Raw genomic sequence first — 9904 nt, forward strand, 5'->3', positions numbered from 1 at the left:
AAGAAATGCATTTGGCTCCCATTTCTTATTGTAATCAAGAGCCCTATTCCGAAGACATGTAGCCATTGCACAATACTACTTGTTTATGAGCTTGACGTGATGACCCATGCAATTGGAACTCCATTTTGATAACTATCAAAGACTAGAATGGTGTAGAGTTGAAAGTTACATTGCAGACTTGCTGCGGGCTCAAGTGATCCTTGTGTACCAGCTGCTTTTTAGCCTGATGCTGGGAATAGATATTGGCAATTGCATGTAGTAGATATTGGCTGTCATTGTTTCAAATCCCATCTTCTGCTTTTGCCTCCTTGGATGTCAATAGACCAATTTTTGGAAGACCATCTTGCATCTGAACCACTTTCATGTCTAGTTTAATTTAATGGGTTTTAGCAGAACACAAGGCTAATATATCTTCAAACGGTTTGAATTTTTCATTTCAACAATATAGTGTAGATTAGAAACAAGAGAATGAGGCATCCTCTAGCTCACTGTTCGCAGCTTGCTGATTGAGCCATTCTATTATAATGATTGTGCCAAAATTTATAAAGTGAAAACTCATCACTACAATAAACCCTGCACTATTTATAATGTAGAACATAAAGTAATCTAAACTTCTCTTTCCCGTAATCAAATTTTAACTGAATGTAAGTATGGTTTGCAAGATGGTTGTAGTAAAGTAGTCATACATTAGGGAAAATTTGGACTCACAAAGGGGCCTTATAAGGAGTTTGACTTCCTCTCTCATGTCCAAAATGGGCATGCAGTAAATTTTTTGCAAATCAACTCTAAACTTGGCCGAGATTTGACAGTTAGAATCTACTCTTCAAGCTCTTTCTATTGATATATAACACGCCATGAGATTCTTCATATTTTGAAAGATTCTATTTTTATTCTCTTGTGATGTGACGGAGTTGTCACATCACAAGAGAATAAAAAATAAAATATTTCAAAATATGAGGAATGTCATGCCGTTCTATATATCAATAGAAAGAGCTTGAAGAGTAGATTCTAACTGTCAAATCTCCGCCAAGTTTAGAGTTGATTTGCAAAAATTTTACCGCACACCCGTTTTGGACATGAGAAAGGAAGTCAAACTCCTTATAAGGCCCCTTTGTGAGTCCAAATTTTCCCTAATGAATCTTTATGTAGTGGACCCTTGATATAGAATATAAAGTTAGTTCTGCTTCTCTTTAAGCTTAATCAATATCTTGTATCTTTTGTATTTGTATTGACGTATTTTGTGTGTGACAGAGAGGACATACATTCACAACAGTGGACAGTTCAATTGTACAAGCATGACTCTAGCTCGATAACATTGCAATGTCTGTTATTTGCACCCAATTTTCTATGCCTATGTTTTCTTGGTGCAACACGGAAATGCTACGGGACCTATAGGACATGAATTTCATTTGTTATAATTTTTGGAGACCACAGTGCCAACTCTCCACAATACTTTTGTATGGCACTTCTACATGACTACAAAATGAAATGCTTAACTTTTCACATTTCTTTTATGTATCTTGATTCAAACATTGTCCTCCGGCTTGCACAATTGGACGACACCCGTACATGCTTACTAGTTTGATAGTGCAATTTAATTTTTATAGTCTATTCATACTTTCTGTATTTTTGAGTTTGTCAATGCTTTGTTAAGTTTAATTTCACCACATGTTTTTGTCACTAATGCATACTCAATCTTGATCATTGAACCTATATATCGTAGACACAAACTTCTTTTCTAATAGCTTAGCGAATCCAACTTATGTATCACACTGCTCAATGCAGTTTGTACATAAGAGTCCTTCTTTGGAAATGCATCTTATATATTGCACTCCCAATGTTCTCCTCTCAATAATCATTCTGTAGCACAAGGACAACCCTTTATCCTAGTGTTTTCCTCCTCAGATATGTTTTGCACTAGGTTTCATCATCGACAGTGAAGTCTCCTTGCTCCCTTCAACTATGACAACACGTAACTCTGTGTGTGTGTGTGTGTGTGTGTGTGTCTCTCTCTCTCTCTCTCTCTCTCTCTCTCTCTCTCTCTCTCTCTCTCTCTCTCTCTCTCTCTCAAGCTCTATGATAAATAAAAAAAACCTGACTATGCTTGATTAAGAGTAATAAATACACAATTATTTTAAAAAATATTACTAATGCACTTTGTACTTTGTTTACTTTAGTGCTAGATGCTTGATGTCAAGCTATATATGTCCTGTTATGTTCTATAGCAACGGCCACCAAGCAAGACTAGTTATTATTAGAGGTTGAGGTTCTTTTAAATGTGCCAAGAAAGCCCTTGTTGTCTTGCAAGTATTTATTCTGCAACATGGCCTATTTATTGGATTTTCAATGGTTCCATAGCAGTTGTGAATAATCCAACAAACATATAGTCTACAACCATGCATTTTTTTGGGATTGAACAATCAATACACAAATAATTGTCTCTTTAAACCAAGCCAAAAAAAGTTTTGATCCTTTTACTTCCAAAGCGAAGCTTGAATTATGCATCACTACAAGTGGTATCATAGACAATAGTGACTTGATTCTAAAAAAGAAAGGCAACGAAGTTCAAAGAGCTAAGATAGAGCCTTTGCAGGTGATCCCCAACTAGAAGGTAATATATACTTTCTATAGATGAAGGACTTAAAAAAAAATTGGTGGCCCAGTGTTGTGTCCTTGTTGTCCATGCATGTTGGTAGTTGTTTGCACTTACGAATTTTTGGCCTACTAAAGACCTTAGTATCCATATGGATGAAGGTCCTTCAATTCTAGTTATGAGACGTGTCCCTCAAGAAGCCTTAAAAGTCTTGAACAAAAAGACATCATGTACTTTCAAATTCTATTTCTCAAAGCTACATTCAATTTTTTTGTTGAAAAGGGATTTAAAGAATAAAGGAAAAAAGATTGCATTTATAGGAGTTTGATCGATGATATGGAGTATTGATTCAATGTTTGTTTTTTAATATTTTGATTTTTAATAAGTCCTTCCATTTAAGGATTTCACAAAAATTCAATTCATTAAATTGTTTAATTATTTTCCATGCTAATTGAATCTATGTTTTTTTATGAAGAGATTAAAATATTCTTTTGTTTTATATTTTTATTGTCTTTTTATTTTACTATTTTATTATTTTATTATAATATTATTTTGATTTCAAATGATAATGTGCAATGTGCACCTTTTACTTTATTATTTTGGAAAAATTACCAAAATACTCCTCTAATTTGTGGAGATTCCCAACATATCCTTCAAGTTTCAAATATTTTTGAAATACCCTTGTATCTATTTTGGTTGAATTGTTCAAGATTTTTAATCTTTCTTCCTTTTTGACAATTGAAATATGTTTTGAGTGCTTAGCATGTAATTTGCCACAAGTTACCTCACCAAAAAAGGCAATTGTGTCTCATCTCTAAAGCCTACATAACCAGCTCAAATTCTAGTTTAAGCATCTTGTATTGGTAGTCAATCAATCTTCTTATGGCAAGCTACAATTTTTTTGAATCTTTGAAGATATCTAATCTCACAACCGTGGGTATTTTGAGAATTTTGAAAAAATTGAAGGGTATTTTTAGAATTTATGACAAAATATTGGGGTATTTAGGAAATTTGTGAAATTTGAGGAGTATTTTAGGAATTTCCACAAATTAGAGGGATATTTTGGTAAATCAATTGTGATTATGTACGTATAATGGATAATATAATTTTATATTAAAACACAAAAAAATTCCATGTGATTTCAGGCACTCATTAAAACTTACTCTCTCCATAAATCGCGTCCCTCCCTTAACTTAGCAGGCTTTCATGCTTCCTCACCTTGTTTTGGGTGGGAGATAAAGCATCACAATTTACAAGAACGAGAGAACGAGAGAGAGAGAGAGAGAGAGAGAGAGAGAGAGAGAGAGAGAGAGAGAGGAGAGGAGAAGAAGAAGAAGAAGAAGAGAATTTTAACGTCGTACTACTAGGAAGCTATTCTCACTCACTCACACACACACACACACACACAAACACACACACACACACACACAAATAAGAGAGAGAAAAGAAGAGAATTTAACGTTGTACTAGGAAGATATTCACACACACACACACACACACACACACACACACACACACACACAGAGAGAGAGAGAGAGAGAGAGAGAGAGAGAGAGAGAGAGAGGAGAGAGAGAGAGAGAGAGAGAGAGAGAGAGATGGGAGTACAAGTGGAGTGCTAGCAAGAAGGGTTTAAGAAGCATGGTGTGCAAAATTGATCGAGGGGGGGGGGGGGGGGGGGGGGGGGGGGGGACGGGGACACTCATTATTTATTCAGGATGATCATAATAAAGCAACAATGGATGAAAGCAACCATGCATGCGCTGTGCACTTGGCTTTTATTATTAGTGATGAATACTTGTTTTTTAAGCATCATGTTTGTAAAGAAGAAAACTCGCGATAAGGACTACAAGTCCAAAAAAAAAAACCATTTGTTTTGGTTGTTCTACGTGTATTCAATATTGAAAGTCAATTATCAAGCTGACTTTCCTCCTTCCCACATCTTATAGAATATGCATGGGGAGTGGCTCCAACCCCTTAGCTAGATGCTAATGAACCCTGCAATCATAAACATTTGAACTGAAAAAAACAAACAAATAATGAGACCTTGCTCCCTCAAGAGAAGAAGCAAGATCAACTCAAGAAGAATTTCATAGAATTATGCCATAGACATTGCAAAAAAAAGTTTCTTGAGAGATCCTCATGCATTGTGTAAAATAAGAGCTCATTTTTTAAATAGCAAGAGTTCGTCATTTCTATAGACATTCATGTGCAACAAAGTAATATCGTGAAGAACATGCACTGTAGTTGACATAAGGGGCCATATTTATTGCACATAAAAGGAGTCTCAAACTTTGTTTATGACATCATGAAAAAAATGGCTCTTAGTATGCCATTGCACAATAAGCTCTAGCTATATGGTCGAGAATGGCAGTAGGCTTTCCTTGTGAGATTTTCCAATTTGATCCAAATTGATTTTTCTAGCACACTTATTGCTATCACAGTCTATCCATTGTGAAAGAGAATCAAGAAAAGAGTTGACATTGAATTTTGATTTCTTTGCCATTTTCCACACAACAAAGCGATCTCAAATTCCTCCAATGACTTCACTTTAGTTTGCAGCGCATTTGTTGTAGCATCTAGAGAAACAATAAGCCAATTAGGCAATTGGTGATCTCCTACCCAGGAAATAAGGATTTAGAAAGTAACAATTTGTAGTTCCTATGCTACGGTGGAGATGACTTATGATGTGGATATCTTTAGGACAATATCTTCAAATATGTGTATCCATTAGTCATGCAAAGTAGTTATCATGCCTTATTTTGAAGAAGTGTTTGCTGATAGTCTATGCTTGCTCATGTTCAACATTCTCAATGGGAACCAATTTTGAGCATGTTTTGAGTATATACCTCATTGTCTTCAAAATGATTTCCATGATCAGATTTATGATCATTACATGCCACAAGACGTGCAAAAAATCCGATGATTGATGTTGCCACATCACATTCACAACAGACTCCAAAGCATTTGTTGAAGCAAGGAGCACAATCACGCCAATTCAGACAAGCCTACAATTTTTTTTTCCCTTACTCATTTATTTTTTTCCTTAGCCAGCACTGTAAATCTTGACCCAAAAAAGTTTGATTATTTTTCAAACAATTTTTTACTTAATGAAGAGGCTAGATGCCCTAGTCCATCACATTTTGAAGTAATTATCCCTTTCTAGAAAAATGCCCAATTTTCTACCTTGGGTATATAAGCCAAAATTTGTAATTGTTAGAAATCAATCTATTTTTACTTTGGAGCTCACGTAGTGAAGAGTACGCCTACACTTTCATGACCACTACGCTTTGTACATGTAAGCATTGCTAATGAAGCTTTATGTGTTGCTTCCTAATGCTCTTGGCATAGTGTACATGTTCAATGTGCTATGTTTAAGTGTGTGTGCACGATGCAATGGGCAATTTTAGCTCTAGCCTCTTGGTTGACTAGTGTGTTTAATTGCTCATTTTGAGTTGTTGATGGTGTTTTAAGAGAAACTAATCATGGATAGAGGTAAGTAGGCCTTTGGAGGACCCCTCATTCATCATTTTTTGTAAAGGTGATAAGTGGAAACAATTGCAGTTGCTTACCTAATTCGACTGTGAATTTTGCAGGTTTTGTTGTTGGGAACCTATTGCCTATAGCCAAAGACTCCAAATATCAAGTTTCATGTCATTGGGAGTTCATTTGACACCCCTACAACCATTTGAGTGTTAGTTAGACAGCACAAAAGACTTATGAATTTTCCATTTAGTTGCTTCTTTGCTTGAGAGTGACACCTCTCTCCTTATTACATTGCCATCGAGAAATTGTATCAATGTTTCCATGCACTAGTCGGGTTGGCTACGTCCTTGGATTGACATATTTAGGTTGGTTTGAGTTCTCGCTAGGCTGCCTCGTCCGATCATGAGACGATCACCAACATTGGCGCCATTGCCAGGGATGTAGGACTTACACTAGCGGAGCAGTTTGCAGTGAGATTCTTCTTAGCCAGTGCCCAAGTGTTTTAGTTCATTACATTTACCTTTAGGTAGGAGAGTCAATGAGGCTTGCTAATTTCTCAGTAGAGTGAAGAGCCGTGCTTTCTCTTTTGTTTGCTTGTAGGTTAGGAGAGTCAGTGAGGCTTGTTGATTTCTCGGGTAAATTTAAGAGCCGTGCATTCTCTTTTGGTTGCCTTGTAGGTTAGGACAACCTTAGTTGTTGGTTTTAGTGCATTGTGCATTGAGTTTGTGCTTTGAGTCTTGTTGTAATTGTGTTTGGTAGACGATTGTGGACTAGGTTCTAAAATTCTGCTATCATCTGCCGTGCTATAATTTCTTTTTCCTTTGTTTTGTTTTGTATTTTTCTACTTTTTTATTAAGATTAGGTGTAGGAGTAGCATTCAGATTAACATTATATTTTGGTGTTTGTTGGACTAGCCAAAGTTTCTTTTGGATGCCATATTGTGACTTTTGACGGTCAAAGTGACTGAACATGCAAGAAGTGCGCATAACTTGAAAATGGACCGTGTGAATTGAGAAATTCTTGCTTGTACACTTGCATACACTCTAGGAGAGCATATCTAGAAATTTTGGTTAATGTTTGAGTCAACAGTTGTGAGTTAGAGCAGGTTTCACAGTAATTGGCCAAATTGGACTTAAATCTTTGTACAAAGGCCAAAAAGTGATTGTTTTGAGTCATACAAGGTGTCATTAGGAAGCTCTAGAGGTAAGGAAACCACAAAAAGTGGCTAGCTTAAATATTGACCTTTGTTGGAGCTACTGTAATTGCTGCCATCTATCACTTTTTCACATCCAAGGCATACCAACCGGATCCTTGAGCTCCATTCGTGCCAAATCCGCTTTTCACAAGTCAAAAAGGTTGAAAAATTGGACAATGACTAGCCAAAATTTCTTAAGTGACCATGCTCGAGGAGTTAACTTGACTTTTGATAGGTCAAATTTCAAAATTTAAAGTGACACATAGGTGCAAAAGACCATATGAGTGATTGGGAAGCCATTGGAAGTGCCAAAAGTCAAAAATCACACAAAAGACAACTACCACGGTAGTTGCTATCTATGCCATATTGGGACCAAGTTGGTATCATTTGATTCCTAGCAGTGCAAGGATCCCAAATATACCTTCCTTAACTCATTTGCACCAATAAAAGCACCTCCAATCACCCAAAAACTGAACGTCAAAGACCAAATCCTGATAATTGACCCAACATGCATCAAAAAGTGTTGAAACACTTCATGCAAGTTCTCAAAAGACTCATCAAATAAAGACCAACCGGCAAGAATTGACTAGGATAAAAAATTCCACAAAAGCTAGCTATTGTGGTAGCTGCCATTGACGTAGCTTGGAAATTTAACCCTACTAACATGTAGGCCATCTTTCTAGGGTTCCAAAATTACCTTGGTTGAACCAAACAGACTCTTGAATTGCCCTCAAAGAGCTTGTTAAAGGATTAGGCTTTGATTTGTCAAATTCTTGACATATGTTTCAGGATTTTTGCAATTTTTTGAATTTCACTAAAAATTTTGGAGAGAAATTTGGACTAATCACTCAAAATTCCAAGAGGCAAAGTGCTTAATCTTGTACATACATGTATCCGGGTTACCAAAAGAAAAGGTTGCACAAGGAGTTAGGTGAAGTCACAAGTAAGAGGTTGGGATTTTGGAAGAGAGTGTCTGTCTTTTTTCATGTATTTGAGATCAGGCAAACATCTTATGAGAGTAGCTGGAGTAACAACGGTCCAATGGAGTCTAATATCAACTAAAGAGAGTGTAAATCAAGCCAAGATAGATCCTTTCGCTCCAATCATAGAAGAGGGTAGTGATACTGATACCTCTTTCGATAAATCATATCACTGGATGGAATAACAACTAGGAGGTTTCCAACAGAAAAGGGGCACAGTGGATAGCACCTCCCAAACCCTTTTGAGCACACCAAAATACACAACAATCTTCATAAACATGGAGCCCTAGTGTATGAAGATGCTCAAGGATGGCAATGTATCTGTATTAAAGAATAGATTGCTAAAGGAGTAGAAATAATCCTAGTAAACGATCATGGTGATAGGTTCCACGATGAAGAGGGAAACCACTACCCATTGTCACAGACCCATAAAATTCAGAATTGGTATGGAGATAACGTGGCAAAGGGAAGATGGTTATGGAGACCCAATAAGTGCCTCCTAAACTTAACCTTCCTAGAGCCTTTTACATTCACAACAAGAGAGTGGCAAGAGTGTCTACAATTCATGAAAATATTGGGATTAACAAGCACGGAGATGGAAGATTCATCTCTTACTACTATTGCATGGAACACCATGAGAATGAATTACGAAAAGACAAAGTATTGTACTTGTTTTCTTATAACATGATATCATTTTGTCGATAAGTATGAATGAGAATATGAGCCAATCCATCTAGGGGATGTAGGAAGAGTGATAACACCAGAATTGTTAACACATTATTCTAAAGAGAAGCAAAATCCCACACATACCCCTAGCAAATCCACAAATCCCTTTTCGAATGATTATGACACCACGTCCCATACAAATAGATAGAAATTTCCCAACCCTCAAGACCAACAAGCCACATTGCTATCATTTCAAGCATGGCTCAAATAGTATGCAACACCATAACAAAACACAAACAGAGGTTGTTATTATCAAGTCATGTCAAGGCTAGGAGCACCACCAATACCACCACACCATCACTAGTACCAAGATGAGAGTAGAACAAGAATGTCTAATTTGACCAATACAAAAGCACCACATCAAGAACAAGAACAAGAAGGAAAGGTCCGAGGAGAGGAATAACCACCTGCTAGGTTGCAACCAAGAACCATGGATTAGGAGAACTCTTAGGGGAAGAACACTTACCATACCCTAGGCCATAAAGAGCTCATGGAGGAGGACTAGGAGACCCTATGCTTAGATTGATGGACCATTATTGGATCATACCATCTCAAGTCCAAAAATATAATAACAAGAAATATTCCAAAAACATAGATCCCAAGGACCACGTGGCTTCATTTGTGTGCATCATTAGAGCTGAGGAAGTCCTAGACTTTCTATTGTAGATTTGGACTAATCTTAGAAGAGGATGCCACCACCTAATTTAATTCCGTAGGACGTAGGGATTTTGAGTCAATGGTTGATGAATTAATCAAGGAATTATCTCCAAGAGTGATATCTCTTTACACTCTCTCGCAAATCCATAAATTCAAACAGAAAGAAGGAGAATCTGTACGAAAGCATCCTTACGACTAAAGAGGTATGTGAAATTTTTCCCAATAGAAGAGCCGTCAACCCAGTCAAGGCTAATGCTCATTTTTATCCAA

This window comes from Adiantum capillus-veneris, chromosome 19 (genome assembly GCF_014529385.1).
Source record: "Adiantum capillus-veneris isolate H3 chromosome 19, ASM1452938v2, whole genome shotgun sequence".
In the NCBI taxonomy this organism is placed as follows: Eukaryota; Viridiplantae; Streptophyta; class Polypodiopsida; order Polypodiales; family Pteridaceae; genus Adiantum; species Adiantum capillus-veneris.